The following is a 12,247-nucleotide window of genomic DNA, read 5'->3' as shown; positions in this document are numbered from 1 at the left end:
ATTAAAAGCTTAACATTATGTGAATTAAGTCCTTTTTAAATTATTTTACATAGGAAGGAGTTAGGCTAAGCAAGTTGCTCAACAAGATCAAACCTTAAGAGAGTCTGAGGTGCTTATTTAAACATGGAATTGCTCCTACTCTGCTGTTGTCCTGTAAAATTAGGATGTGATTTAAAATAAAGCCTGAAAACCATGGGTTAGAGAATTTTATAACATATCTTGCACAAAAAATTTTATGATTGAGCTGGGTGTGGTGACACACACTTTTAATCCCAACACTCTGGAGACAGAAGTAGGAGGATCGTTGTGAGTTTGAGGCCACCCTGAGACTACATAGTGAATTCCAGGTCAGCCTGGGCTACAGAAAGACCCTTCCTTGATCCCCCCTCCCGAAAAAAAGCCAGATGTGGTAGCATACGCCTTTAATCCCAGCAGAGGTAGGAAGATCACCACAAGTTTGAGGCCACCTGAGACTACATAATGAATTCCAGGTCAGCCTGAGCCAGAGTGAAACCCTACCTCAAAAGACAAAACAAAATTATGGTTGAAATTAGATTTTATACTGTATCATAGATACAGGGCTTCTGGGTAGCAATGATGATGTTTTTCTATTCCTGGAGACCACATCCAGGGCCTGGCATAGTGTCAGGATGTGTTGTTCCATTGAGCTTTCCTCCAGCCCCTCGTAACCCTTCATCACTGGTTGTCTTAGTCCTGAATCTTCATCTTCTCCAGAGATAGGACAAGATTTAAATTTATAATTCTAACAGGTCAATTTTAGTCATGGTTTCTTCTAGGTATTTTTACCAACCACATAAGCTGTCCTGCTCACATGAAAGAGAAGCAGTAGTGGATAATTCTAGAATACGTGTGTTTTTTTTCCTCAAGAATTTGAACTGGTTTCTCCATTAGAGTGAGTGGGGGCTATCCACATTGTAATGGTCACCATGACAGTGCCAGTATTCTTATTCCTGCTGCTGAGGAGCCCCAGGGGATCCCTGGGTCCCATTCTTCCTTAGATTCACCCAGGCAGTCCTTGGGCCTCCTAGTAGCCTTCATGTTCATGAATTAGTTTCACTAGGCCTCTGTTCTGTGTACTGATATGGTTCTAACTGTTTATTGATATTAGGAAAATAAAACATTTGTATAGTTTTTACACTGTTAACATCTGCCTACTGTGTGACTTGTAATCCAGGTAAAGAGATCTTTATACCATTGGTATTCCGTCACTGGCAAATTCATTTCCATGTGAATGTAACACCTACTCTTATGTGCTGTGCTCTGAGGGACAAAATGATAAGCGAGACCACTCACAGGGAGCCACACTGAGGAGGATCCTCCTCTGGCACCGGAATGGTCATAAAGCAAGCCAGAGCAGCCGTGGCATGAGAGGGGCATGCTTTGAAGTGCGTTGCAGTCTGGTTAGGCATGGAAACATTTGGGTGATTTTTGTGTGACAAAACAGTGAAGGTGCACTCCCGAGAAAGCAGGATTGCATAACCAATCCTGGTGTGGCTCATGCCTGAAATCCCAGAAGTCAGGCGGTTGATGCAGGAGGATTACCATGAGTTTGAGCCAGACTGGCCTTCATAGTGAGTTCCGGGCCAACCTGGACTATACAGTGAGACCCTGTCTCAAAAAATCAAATGGGGGGCTGGAGAGATGGCTTAGCGGTTAAGCGCTTGCCTATGAAGCCTAAGGACCCCGGTTCAAGGCTCGATTCCTCAGGAGCCACGTTAGCCAGATGCACAAGGGGGCGCACACGTCTGGAGTTCGTTTGCAGTGGCTGGAGGCCCTGGTGCACCCATTCATTCTCTCTCTGTCTCCTCCTTTCTCTGTAGCTGTCAAATAAATAATAAAAAAAAAAAAAATCAAATGGGGCCAGAGGGATGGTTCAGTAGTTTAGGTGCAAAGCCTAACAACTGAGTTCAATTCCCCAGCACCCACATACAGCTCAGTGGTACTGACTGCCTAGTATTCATGAGGCCTTAGGTTCAATCTGCAACATTGCTAGATAATCTTTTAAGTAATGTATGTGTGGGTTAGCTTCATATTCTAGAGTCAGACTCTAAGGTGATCTCAGCGTGTTTAGTTAGCTTGGTACAGAGCTGGGAGCCATTAAACATAAAGGGACATACACAGTCAGGTAAAAGGTAAGTTATCTTGGTCCTCATCAAATCTTAGGAAAGGTGGTCCCTTGTTAATTCTTCACCTGTAGCCAGCCCCATTTACCTCTGCTGTTGCTTCCATTTTGTTTTGGGTTCTTTTTTACTTTATTTATTTTTGGTTTTTCAAGGTAGGGTTTCACTCTAGTCCAGACTGAGCTGGAATTCACTATGTAGCCTCAGTGTAGCTTCGAACTCATGGTGATCCTCCTACCTCTGCCTCCTGAGTGCTGGGATTAAAGGCATGCGCCACCATGCCCAACTCTCTCTTATTTTCTTAAATGTTATTTATTTGAGAGAGAGGCAAGGACAGAATGGGCACACCAGGTTCTCCAGCCACTGCTAATGAACTCCAGACACATGTACCACCTTGTGCATCTGGCTTATATGGGCACTGGAGAATTGAACCTTGGTCCTTGGGCTTTGTAGGCAAACATCTGAACCACTAAGCTATCTCTAGCCCCCCCCCCCCATTTCATTTTTGGTCTCTTCTCCCAGATTAGTCTTTGCTCACCTCCCTCCCCTATCTGCCTTTATTTTCGGCTCCCTTCTGTAGATCTGCATGTCAGAACTTTTAAAGGAAAAAGCCAGACATCTTAGATGATATTAATCTTCACAACAGCTCAATGAGGTAGTTATCCATAGGAATTTATCCAGCTTCATTTCCTGTATTCTAATAGAACTCATATTTTGATTGGCGACCAACTAGTGGAATGGTTCAGAAGGAAGGCATCATCCTAAAAGCCAGAGCAGAGAAAAGTAAAAGATGCAGGCCTTGACAAAGTCACCTGGATCATGATGGATATGATGAGTGAGTCAGCACTAAGGCACTGGTTACTCTTCTCTGAAATAGCCAATAAATGCTGCAGACTAAGTTGGATTAGAATAGGTTTTGGGTCATTCTCCCCCCCCCCCCCGCCACCACTATTCTTGCCTCCCTTTCATCCTCTTTAGAGGTAGAGTCTTGTGCATGACAACCTGGCCTCAGACTCGTATGTAACCAAGAATGCTCTTGAACTGTTCCTTCTTTCTCTACCTTCCAAGTGCTAGGATAACAGGTGTGTGCCATCCCACTTAATTTATGTGATGCTAGGCAAGCACTCTACCAAATGAGCTCCCCACAGCCCCAGCTCACAGCTTGCCTGCCTGCCTGCTTCCTTCCTTCCTTTCTTTTTCCCTCCCTTCCTTCCTTTCTTTTTATAGGGTCTCGCTGTAGCCCAAGATGACCTGGAATTCACCATGTAGTCTCAGGGTGGCCTTGAACTCTTGGTGATCCTTCTACCTCTGCCTCCCAAGTGCTGGGATTAAAGGTGTGAGCCACCATGCCCTGCTAGCTCTTCTTTCTTTCTTTTTTTTTTTCATTTGAACTTTTTAAAAAAAAATTTTCAAATTTTTATTAACATTTTCCATGAATATAAAAAAATATTCCATGGTAATTCCCTCCCTCCCCCTGACACTTTCCCCTTTGAAATTCCATTCTCCATCATATTACCTCTCCATCTCAATCATTGTACTTACATATATACAATACCAACCTATTAAGTATCCTCCTCCCTTCCTTTCTCTTCCCTTTATGTCTCCTTTTTAACTTACTGGCCTCTGCTACTAAGTATTTTCCTTTTCACGCAGAAGCCCAATCATCTGTTAGCTCTTCTTTCTTGAAGTGCTGCTAAACTCTCTTAGGTTCCTCCTGCCTTAGTGGCTGTGCATTTGCTGCCTACTTTTTCCAAGTGCAAAATGTCAGAATGTCCTCAAGAAGAACTTTAAAAATCTCTTGTTTGGGCTGGAGAGATGGCTTAGCGGTTAAGCGCTTGCCTGTGAAGCCTAAGGACCCCGGTTCGAGGCTCGGTTCCCCAGGTCCCACGTTAGCCAGATGCACAAGGGGGCGCACGCGTCTGGAGTTCGTTTGCAGAGGCTGGAAGCCCTGGCGCGCCCATTCTCTCTCCCTCTATCTGTCTTTCTCTCTGTGTCTGTCGCTCTCAAATAAATAAATTAAAAAATTAAAAAAAAATCTCTTGTTTACCTAGTCATGCCCTGTGTGGTCTTATCCAGTAGCATGGCTTTAAGTACAGTCTTTTGTTAGTGTAGTAGAGTTCCATGATGCTGGCATGAACAACTGGACACTTTCATGGAAGGAAGGAATTTAACTCAAGCTTATAGAACCAGGGGAAGTTTCATCTATGGCGGGGGAAGAAGCTGGCTCCCATTCATAAATCAAAGCCGAGAGAAACCACCACTAGCCAACAAACACCAAAGAGCAGCAAGCAGGCACTGGTCAGTCAGCTCAAACCTCTGCAGACCTTTGGGCTGGCGTTCAGGTCTGCCCCCAGTGACATGTCTTCTGTAGCAGCAGTCTGCTTGCTAGGGGTTGAAGCTGCAAACCCAATTTTAATAAGACACCTGAGGTTATGTGGGACATATATTCAAACTACTGCAGTTACTTTTAAATTTATACCACTAGTCCTGATATCTCCCTGTGTGACAGTCTAAATTATATGCCACTGTACTCATAAAAGATGGAGTCTTTTTCCTCTGCATCACCTATGTTCTGGCCTTGTGACTCGTTTGGACAAACAGAATGTGGCAGAAGAGATATTTGGACCTAGCCATTAAGGTTCTACTCTTGTTCTCTTGACAAGTCTGACCTACTGTGATCTCTATGCCATGAGGATGCCCAAGCTAACCACGTAAAGAAACCACACGGAGCACTCGGCTGCCAGACACATGAATGAAACTTTCATGGACCTTCCTGCTCAGCCCAGCCTTCATGAAGGTGGCCACATGTGTGACCCAATGTTTGACTACACATCTCCCCTCCCCAGATCCTCCACCTCAGTAAATGATTATTTGTACGGCTTCCATCTCTAGCCTATAAGTTTGCCAAGAAGGGGCCTGGAGAGATGGTTCAATGGTTAAAGGTGCTTGCTTGCAAAGTCTGATGGCCTGGATTTGATTCCCCAGTACCCATATAAAACCAGATACACAAAAGTGGTGCATGTGTCTGCAGTTAGTTTGCCATTAGTGGCAAGAGGCCCCGATGTGCCTATTTCTCTATCTCTACATACAAATAAATATTTTAAAACCTCCCCATGAATCTTATGATTCTTACCCTCTCAGTGCTATCACTTATCCTCATCTACTGCAACAGACTCACACCTGCCTTCCTGCCTTCCATGTTTCCCTCCTTCACTCCATCCTACCCTGGGGAGGCTGAAACAGGAAGCAGTGGAGAAGGGACTGAGGGACAGGAAGAATTTTTAATTATGCACAAAATTGCATGAGCTGACCAAGTTGGTGATAGTGAGGTGAAAGAGAAGAGATTCAAAGATACTAAGGAAAGTCAAATAAGATAATAGAAACTGACTCTGGAGGATGGAGAAGGAAGAAGGAAGGTTCCAGAATTGCTATTAGGTGTCTGGCCTGGGTAGCAAGTGAAACAGGTGCCATGGATTTAGGAAGGAAGTTCAGGCTGGACTTGGGTTTGAGGAGCCTCTCAACCAGGGTTTCACTGGAGAGGTAAGCCCTGAAGTGGAAGGCCTCCCTGTCTGAGCTGTTAGTCACCTCAGCCAGTCACCCTTGAGGAACTCAGAAAAATAGGCCCTTGAGACACTTGCTGGGTTCACATCAAGAAGATGTACTAAGGCTATAGAAGTTGATAAGATTGTTCCAGGAAAATATGTCAGATTGAATCTGTAAAAGCCAGCCAAAGAACAAGGAGACTAAGAAAATCTAGAGGGGCAGCAAATAAAAGCCCAAGTAATACAGCATTTATGCAATAATAGGATAAATAATAACCACAACTAGTAGATACTGTATTTTATATAGAGTTACTACCCACCAGCCATTGTTCTAGTTGCTTTATATACAAACCTTTTTTTTTGGTTTTTCGAGGTAGGGTCTCACTCTAGTCCAGGCTGACCTGGAACTCACTATGTAGTCACAGGGTGGCCTCGAACTCACAGCGATCCACCTACCTCTGCCTCCCAAGTGCTGGGATTAAAGGCGTGTGGCACCACGCCCGGCTACAAACCTATTCATGTTATGTTACACTTTTTTTGTTTTGTTTTCTGAGGTAGGGCCTCACTCTAGCCCAGGCTGATCTGGAATTCACTATGTAGTCTCAGGATGGCCTCGAACTCACAGCATTCCTCCTACCTCTGCCTCCCAAGAGCTGGGAGTAAAGGTGTGCGCCACCACGCTCGGCTTGTTACACTTATTTATTTATTTATTTGAGAGTGACAGACACAGAGAGAAAGACAGATAGAGGGAGAAAGAGAGAATGGGCGCGCCAGGGCTTCCAGCCTCTGCAAACGAACTCCAGACGCGTGCGCCCCCTTGTGCATCTGGCTAACGTGGGACCTGGGGAACCGAGCCTCGAACCGGGTCCTTAGGCTTCACAGGCAAGCGCTTAACAACTAAGCCATCTCTCCAGCCCGATTGTTACACTTTTTTTAAAAGCAGGTTTTCATTCTAGGCTGACTTGGAACTCATTCTGTAGCCCAGACTCAGGAACTTATGGTGATCCACCTGAGCCATCTCTCCAGCTCTTGAAGGGCTCACTGGGTTCTCTGGATTCTTTAAACTTTTTTTTTTAATTATTTTTGTTGCTTTTATTTATTTGAGAGTGACAGACAGAGAAAGGCAGATAGAAAATGGGCACGCCAGGGCCTCCAGCCATTGCAGCCGAACTCCAGATGCTTCTAGCTTACATGGGTCCTGGGGAATGGAGCCTCAAACCAGGATCCTAAGGCTTCACAAGCAAGTGCTTAACCACTAAGCCATCTCTCCAGCCCCCCACCTTTTTTGTGAGGTAAGTTCTCACTCTAGCCCAGGTTGACCTGGAATTCATTATGTAGTCTCAAGGAGGCCTGGAACTCATGGCAATCCTCCTACCTCTGCTTCCCCAGTGCTGGGATTGGTTTTTTAAATTCTCAACCATGATTACCATACTTAAGTGTATTAGCAATGTGCTAAATGACTCCCTTGATTGCACTGTGACAATTTCAGCAGCTTAGCACACTGTAAATACTCCAGCAGGAATTTTGCTTTCTCCTCATTTCTTCGGGATGCCATGAGAAATACAAGAATCTCGTTTATTACTGAAATATATCTTGTTTAATGTCTTTCACGTCTCTTCCTGATGTCTTACCTGCAAACAATGGTAGTGAAAATGCTCCTAAGCAAAGGGAGAAATAGGGAAGCCTAAAGAAAAGAAGAAACAGGAAATGCTGTGGGGAAGGATGAGGGGGCACACACTTATGAAGTAAGCCAAAGCATACTGGTCAGGGTGGCCAAAGCACTGGCAGATTAATGTCATTACACTAGGTAAAAGTAGGCAGGCGGCAGGGCCTCGTGTCCTTGCCCTGGTCCCGTGTCCGTGTTGGTGATTTCAGGGAGCACCTCTCCTTTGCAGTAGCTCTTGGAAAGGCTGTGGTGTTCTCCTTAGTCCTTCTGTCAACTTTCAAGGTACTTTGGCATGACTGGATCCATTATAAGCACAGCTGTCTTAGGGCTACTGCCATGAACCCCAAGATTTACACAGATCTACTTCTGCATTAAAGGAAGAGACAGACCACCATACCCAGATAATTTTTTTTTTTTTGAGGTAGGGTCTTACTCTAGTCCAGGCTGACCTGGAATTCACTATGTAGTCTCAGGGTGGCCTCAAACTCAGCATTCCTCCTACCTCTGCCTCCCAAGTGCTGGGATTAAAGGCGTGCACCACCATACACAGCTTTTTCTTTTCTTTTTGTTTATTTTTAATTTATTTATTGAGAGCCACAGAGAGAAAGGCTGAGAGAGAGAATGGGTGCACCAGGGCCTCCAGCCACTGCAAATGAATTCCAGACCCGTGTACTCCCTTGTGCATCTAGCTAACGTGGGTCATGGGAAATAGAGCCTTGAACCAGGCTCCTTAAGCTTCACAGGCAAGCGCTGAACCGCTAAGCCATCTCTCCAGCCTCGGCTTTTTCTCTTTTTAATGAATATTTATTTATTTTTTAAGAGAGAGAGAGAGAGAATAGGCACACCAGCTCCTCCAGCCACTGCAAATGAACTCGGGATGTATGCACCCCCTTGTGCATCTGATTTTACATGGGTCCTGGAGAGTTGAACTGTGATCCTTTGGCTTTGTTGGCCCAGACTTTAAGAAGCTGTCAGGGGCTGGAGAGAGAAGGCTTAGTATTTAAGGTATTTGCCTGCAAAGCCAAAGGATTATGGTTCGACTCTGCAGGGCCCATGTAAGTCAGATGCATAAGGGGGTGCATGCATCTGGAGTTCATTTGCAGTAGCTGAAGGCCCTGACATGCCCATTCTCTCTCTTTCAAATGAATATATATTCACTTGAATATATATGTATTATATATATAATACACATATAATATATACATATATATATACATACATACATATATATATGTGTATGTGTGTGTGTGTGTATATATATATATATATATGTATATATATATATATCACACATATACCATCAAGGAATGCCTTTCTTCTTATTCTCCCCAGAGAAAAATAATCCCCAGGAATGCAGTACTAGCAAAACAATCCATAATGAATGCATACAAACATCGTGCATGTTAGCTAAAAGCCATGTGCTGGTTGTGGAGGTGCATACTGGTAGGAAGAGGTGGCTGCAGGAGGGCTAGGAGTTTAAGGCCAGCCTGGGAAAAATACAATAAATTAACTAGGTTCTTTTAAGAAAACAGAAGTGCTCACTTTGGCAGCACATATACTAAAATTGGAATGATACAGAGATTAGCATGGCCCCTGCGGAAGGATGACATGCAAATTCATGAAGAGTTCCATATTTTAAGAAAGAAAACCGGGCGTTGGTTTTCCATCCCCTGGAGAGAGAGAGTGGGAAATGGGGCAATACAACCATTCAAATGGCTGGATGAACATCAATCTGAATGATGTTTCTAATATTATGAAACTAAGGGCATCCTTCCCTATGTTAAATAAAATACATATCCAGGACAATGGAAACATTACAGTTTTATTGTTAGTCAAAAAAATACAACCACATAGAAAATAACTTTTTAAGTAAGAGTATCACATCACTTATCAAGGTGGTAAAATGGAACAGATATTTGTCACTCAGCCACTTAACAAGAGGACTCTGGGAATCTGCCCAGAAAAGATTCTCTCCATCTCTCTGGGAAGAGGTTTTGCTGTTTCTCAATGAGAAGTCAGGCAAACACAAAGCAACCAATGAGCACGTGCATTGCTAGTTTAAAGGAAACATACCGCCGTCACTGAAAATGCAGTTGCAAGCTTAAATTGGTGAGACAGCTTGGGGCGCAGATCCGTCTCCTGCTTCCAGGAAGGAGCTGAGCAGAGGTCGGTGATGCCCCACGTTCCTGTGTCTGTGAGGGCGTGCAGTGGAAACAAATGTCAGAGCAAAGCTGCCCAGCTGTAGTAGTTCAATGCTGACCTTGTAGGCTCTCCAGAAGTCACTTACTTGTTTGGTTTAACTGTTTTTATTCCCTTAAAATCTGTTTTTTTGTTTTTGTTTTTTTCCAAGTGGAATAGCAAGTCAAGGACACTTGCTAGGCAAGTGCTCTATCACTGAGCCACATCCCAGCCCTTAGGACCTGAACGTCGACAGAATTCCATAACGCTTCAACTATACTTAGGTGAAGCGCCCCTTTGCCCTTGGCTAGCTTCCTGAGGCTAAAACTGAATATTTCTTATACTTGACTCTTTTTTTTTTTAATAATTTTTTAAATTTTTTAAATTTTATTTGAGAACGACAGACACAGAAAGACAGAGGGAGAGAGAGAATGGGCGCGCCAGGGCTTCCAACCTCTGCAAACGAACTCCAGACGCGTGCGTCCCCTTGTGCATCTGGCTAACGTGGGACCTGGGGAACCGAGCCTCGAACAGGGGTCCTTAGGCTTCACAGGCAAGCGCTTAACCACTAAGCCATCTCTCCAGCCCTCTTATACTTGACTCTTATGTGTCATTTCTCCTGGTCACTTTTTCTTTGTTTCTTTCCTTCTATTTTTTTTTTTTATCCCCGAGGTAGGATCTCACTCTAGCCCAGGCTGACTTGGAATTTACTGTCATCTCAGCGTGGCCTTGAACTCACGGCGCTCTTCCTACCTCTCCCTCCCAAGTTCTGGGATTAAAGCACTTTTTACGACATATATTCTGTATGTGTCTGATGCTGCACTGTTGCTGGCTGTGATGTTGAGGAGTGGAGCAGCACACGGGATGCAACGGACAGGCTGCAGGATAGGCCGTTGTACCCCAGAACGAAGGTGTGGAGGGAGCTTTGGCATTGGCCCACTTGGAAGCACAAACGCTTTCAAGTAGTGCTCTTTTATTTATTGTATTTATTTATTTAATTATATATATATATATATATATATATATATATATATTTTTTTTTTTTTTTTTTTTTTTTTTTGAGGTAGGATCTCAGTGTAGCACAGGTTGACCTGGAATTCACTATGTAGGCTCAGGGTGGCCTTGAACTCACCGCGATCCTCCTACCACTGCCTCCCAAGTGCTGGGATTAAAGGTGTGTGCCACCATGCTGGGCTGATCAAGTAGTACTTGGTAGTGGGAAAAGTCAAGGGGCTGAAGAGATGGCTCAGCTGTTAAAGGCACTTGCTTGCAAAGTCTGGGTCCAGGTTTGATTCCCCAGTACCCACGTAAAGCCAGATGCACAAAGTGGTGCATGCATCTGGAATTTGTTTGCAGTGGCAAGAGGCCCTGGTGCATATATTCTGTCTCTCTCTCCCCCTCTGCTTGCAAATAAGTAATATTTTCTTTACAAAAAAGCAAAAGTCAAAGCAATTCATATTTTATTTGCAAAACTTGTACCTGAATTTTTTTCATAACTATCATGGATTATTTTCATAACAAAAATCAAGAAATAGGGGCTCAAGGCATGGTTTAGTGGTCAAGACGTTTGCCTGCCAAGGACCCATGTTTGATTGCCCAGGACCCATGTAAGCCAGATGCACAAGGGAGAACACGTGTCTGGAGTTTGTCTGTAGTGGCTAGAGGCCCTGGCATGCCCATTCTCTCTCCCTCTTTCTCTGTCAAATAAATAAATAAATAAAAATATTAAAATTAAAAAAGTCAAGAAACATGGTATTGTAGGGCTATAATTAATTTCAAATACATCTTGTATTAATTTTTTATGGGGCTTCTAGTCATATTATCCTCTTAAAAGCATATATGCCCTTGTTCTAGTGGACAGTGACCCAATATTTAATATCCTAGAAGTTAAGTGAATATTATTGTTGTTATTATTTTTTGGTTTTTCAAGGTAGGGACTCACTCTAGCTCAGGCTGACCTGGAACTCACTATGTAGTCTCAGGGTGGCCTTGAACTCTTGGTGATCCTACCACCTCTGCCTCTTGAGTGCTGGGATTAAAGGCGTGTGCCACCACATCCAGTTTACAATTGATATTTTTAAGCATCAATATTGTTCTTTTCTCTCCATGTAGCTTTTACTCAACTCTTGGTTTTTTTTTTTTTTTTTGGTTGGTTTTTTTTTAGTTTTCTTAAAATCCTCATTTTTCCATCTTACCCTATTTCCTTTTCTCTCAGACCATTTCCATCTTAAGATATCAAGTATTATTGCACAGAAGCAAATTTTCTATTCTTTCAATTATGAGAAAGAAAATCCTAAAAATGTCTTTTTTCCTATAGTACAACACTTTTATTTTCAAGAATGTTCTCAGCCAGACATAGAAGTGCATTCCTGTAACCCCAGGACCTGGGAGGCTGAGGCAGGGGAATACTGTGAAATCAAGGCCAGCAGCAGTGAGACCCTGCCTCTAAAAAACAAAGTTGTGAGGCTGGAGTGGTGGTGCACACCTTCCATCCCTGCTGAAGCTGAGGTAGGAGTATCACCATGAGCTCAAGGGCAGTCTGGGCTACAGAAAGACCCTGCCTCAAAAACAACATTCTGGAAGCTTTTTTTGTTAATATTTTATTTATTTATTTATTTGACAGAGAAAGAGGAAGGGAGGAAGGGAGAGAGAGAGCGAGAGAGAGAGAATGGGCACACTAGGGCCTCCAGCCACTGCAAACAAACTCCAGATGCGTGTAC

General features: G+C 43.6%; 1 non-coding gene across 1 annotated transcript; it reads left to right on the top strand.

Moving 5' to 3' along the window:
* The first annotated feature begins 8,883 nt into the window (after positions 1 to 8,883).
* On the top strand, positions 8,884 to 8,987 carry LOC123458210. The gene has a single exon (XR_006635507.1). It is a non-coding gene; the product is annotated as a U6 spliceosomal RNA (small nuclear RNA).
* The last annotated feature ends 3,260 nt before the right edge of the window (positions 8,988 to 12,247 follow it).

The sequence above is a fragment of the Jaculus jaculus genome, chromosome 1 (assembly GCF_020740685.1).
Source record: "Jaculus jaculus isolate mJacJac1 chromosome 1, mJacJac1.mat.Y.cur, whole genome shotgun sequence".
Taxonomy (NCBI): Eukaryota; Metazoa; Chordata; class Mammalia; order Rodentia; family Dipodidae; genus Jaculus; species Jaculus jaculus.
The sequence above is the reverse complement of the archived record's forward strand: the minus strand, read 5'-3'. Positions and strand labels throughout refer to the sequence as shown.